This window comes from Oryctolagus cuniculus, unplaced genomic scaffold, assembly GCF_964237555.1.
Source record: "Oryctolagus cuniculus unplaced genomic scaffold, mOryCun1.1 SCAFFOLD_111, whole genome shotgun sequence".
NCBI classification, from domain to species: Eukaryota; Metazoa; Chordata; class Mammalia; order Lagomorpha; family Leporidae; genus Oryctolagus; species Oryctolagus cuniculus.
In genome coordinates this window covers 38998-42554 of record NW_027208385.1, presented here as the reverse complement: position 1 = coordinate 42554, position 3557 = coordinate 38998, and the positions used below count along the sequence as shown (strand labels likewise).

At 40.5% G+C, this 3557-nt stretch overlaps 1 pseudogene; it reads left to right on the top strand.

Moving 5' to 3' along the window:
- Positions 1-2875: 2875 nt before the first annotated feature.
- LOC138848375 (U6 spliceosomal RNA) lies at positions 2876-2943 on the top strand (annotated as a pseudogene).
- The last annotated feature ends 614 nt before the right edge of the window (positions 2944-3557 follow it).

Sequence of the window (3557 nt, the reverse complement as noted above, 5' to 3'; positions counted from 1 at the left end):
CAGAGAGAAGTAGCAGCAGAGAGAGAGAGAGGTCTTCCTCTGCCGGTTCACTCCCCAGATGGCCACAATGGCCGGAGCTCTGCCAATCTGATTCCAGGAACCAGGAGCTTCTTCCAGATCTCCCACTTGGGTGCAGGGACCCAAGGACTTGGGCCATCTTCTACTGCTTTCCCAGGCCATAGCAGAGAGTTGGATCAGAAGAGGAGCAGCCAGGACTAGAACTGGTACCCACATGGGATGCTGGTGCTTCAGGCCAGGGTGTTAGCCCACTGTGCCACAATGCTGGCCCCCAAGCAACTACAGTTTCTAATTCTTCTCCATGATTTGAGACTACCAGCTCCTCTCCTTCAGTTCTTTACACAGAACCTAATATGGTTGAATGTAGTCATCTCATTATATTATGGAACACCAGAAGTTCTTTCTGCCTCTTTGATTTTTGATACCTATTATCCAATCCCCCTCTATCCCTAGCTGCTTCCCTTCTCAGCCTCTAGTAATCACAGTTCTGTGTTCAGATCCATTATTTTCTTTCACTTCCACATGCGACAAGGACCAGGTGACATTTGTGTTCCTGCTTCTGGCTTATTTCAATTAATTTAATAATATTTTGTTCTTTTTTTGTATCTAAAAGAGGTTGCCCTGTCCATTGTTTTTCATTGATGGACAGCTAGATTGGTTTCACATCCTGGCTGCAGTGAACTGTGTTATAGTGGCTGTGTTATGGGAAAATTGCTGTATCTTTGATATGCTCTCCTCCTTTCCTTCTAATAAAATTTCCTTATTCTATATAGCCAAGAGCAAGATAACTCTCACATGGTAGGTCAATTTTTATCTTAGTTTAATTTTTGTTATTTATTTGAAAGAGTTACAATAGAGGTAGAGACACAGAGAGGTCCTCCATTAGCTGGTTCGCTCTACAGATGACTACAAAGGCCAGAGTTATGCCATTCTGAAACCTGGAGACAGGAGCTTCCTCTGGGTCTCCCTCATGGGTGCATGGGCCCAAGGACTTGGGCCATCTTCTACTGCTATCCCAGGAGATAGCAGAGAGCTGTATTGGAAGAAGAGCAGCTGGAACTAGAACTGGCACCCAAATGGGATGCTGGCCCTTCAGGCCAGGGCTTTAACTCACTGCACAACAGCGCCAGCCCCAATTTTTATCCTTTTTAAGGAATGACCATACTGTTCTGCATAACATCTGTACTAACTTGTGTTTTCACCTACCATATATGGTGGTTTTCTTTTCCCATGTGCTCTCTAGCATTTGTTATTTTTTATCAGTTTGGCATAAAAATGATATAGTATTGTTCATGTTTTTGTGTATTTTGAAATCAGTTAATTTGTTTATTAAATCTTTATTATTTGAAAGGTGGATTTAGAGAGAGAGGGAAAGACATAGATAGCTTTCATCTGCTGGCTCACACCCCAGAGAGTTTCAACAGTTGAGCCTGGGGCATGCTGGAGTCAGGAGCTTCATCCAAGTCTCCCACATGAGTGGCAAGGACCTGAGTCCTTCGTCCATCTTCTGCTGGTTTCCCAGGTGTTTAGCAGTGAGCTAAATTGGAAGTGGAGATTCCTAAACTCAAAGTGGAACTCAGATGTTATGCTGGCCTCACAGATTGCAGCTTTCCCCACTTGGCCACAATGCCAGCCCCTCTATCAATTTAATTCCTCAAAAATAGCTCAGTAATGTTGGCATCTATCTCATTTTGTTTTTTCTCTGTTATTATTCAACTTATTGATGTCTTATTTTTGTTCACATTATTCCTCTCAATTGCTCTACCTGAGGTGAGTAGGGCTGCTGTGTTGCTTAAATGAAGTGTATGCTTTAGATTACTCATTTAATGAGTGCATGTCATTCACATAGCACTTCACTGAAGTTCTACTATGTCCCAAATCCTCTTCTAGGCACAGAATTTAGACCACTTTTCTCTTAGGCCCAGATCTTGCCTTTAACATACTACTTGGAATTTAGTAGCTCATGAAATCTGCAGACTGCATAAATGAATGAATATTTTGAGGGCTGTGCTTTTGTGGAGGAACTTCATAGGAGACCGAAGGAATAAAATAAATCAAAAGTATCCACAGTATATAGAATGTATACTATTTTACAAGTCACAGAGAAGAAGAAGAAGAAGGAAAGTAGTAAGACTAGAAAGTTTGTGGCAAGACTAACAGGCGCTGGTCAAGAACTTAATAAGCACATTAGGAAAGCAGTAAGGTTTCTTTTTTTTTTTTTTGAGGAAAAGTTTTTATTTCTAGTGATGAAATTGGCTACAGAACATTATGAAAGTTTAAAAATACAAAGAGAAATTGTCTATAATTAATAGATTCAAAATTTGACAATCAGTGAATATCATTATTAGTCATTACCAACAACAGTTATTGATTTGAAAGGCAGAGTGACAGGAAGAGGGAACCACTGCTTCACTCCCCAGACACTTGCAATAGCCAAAGCTTGACCAAGCCACAACCAGGAACTGGGAATTCATTCTGGATGTCCCATTTGGGTGCAGGGACCCAAGCACTTCTGCCATCCTCCGTCTCCTCCCAGGGTGCACACTAGCAGAAACTTGCCTCAAAGCAAAGAAGCTACCACTCAAGCCAGGCATTTGTATATGGGATGTGGGTGTGTGGTGGTGATAGCAAGCCCTCATGGATAAAAAAAAAAAAAAAGTTATTTCTATGCCAAGGAAATTACTCTGTAGTCTTTCTCTTATAAACTACGTATTGCTGAACCTAGATAATTTTTCCTTTATTTAACAATGACATGAAAATGTCAGTTGAGTTGGCTTTCCTGAAGACCTTGTTTCTTGAATATTAGTGGCTAGCTGAGATAAATTCTTTTCATCTCTTTCTCGCTTCGGCAGCACATGTGCTCGCTTCGGCAGCACATATACTAAAATTGGAATGATACAGAGAAGATTAGCATGCCCCTGCGCAGTAAGGTTTCTTTACCTCCCTGTAGGCTCTGCTCTCCAGAGGTGAACAGGGTCCTCTAAACCCACTTGCTGCACACACAAACACCTGAGTGTTGTATTCTCCCACAGGTGTTGGAGACTGATATGGTGTTCTGATTTATATTTACATAATGGCTAGTGACATCGGGCATATTCACATGTTTTGACCATGTACATTTCTTCTGAGAAATGTCTATTCAGATCCTTGCCTGTTTCTTCACTGTATTTTTTGGAGTTTTTCCAATTCATGTAAATGTTCTGGAAATCTGTAAACATTCAGAGTTTTAATTTTTCCTGCCATCTGTTCATTGTATCTACACTCTGATGTTTACTTTGTTGTGAAGAAGTATCTTAGTTGGATATACTCAAATGTCTCTGTTTTTATTTTTGTGACTATTGCTATTGGAATCTTACCCAAAAGCTATTGTGTGTTGACAATATTTAGAGTTTCCCTATGTGTACTTGGGTTTGGGTCTTATGATTACATTTTAATTCACTGTGAGTTCACTTTCACATAGTGTAAGAGATGTTGGAGTCTCTTTTCAGGCTTCTACATATGGATAATCAAGTTCCTCTGCACCACTTGTGAAAGAGATT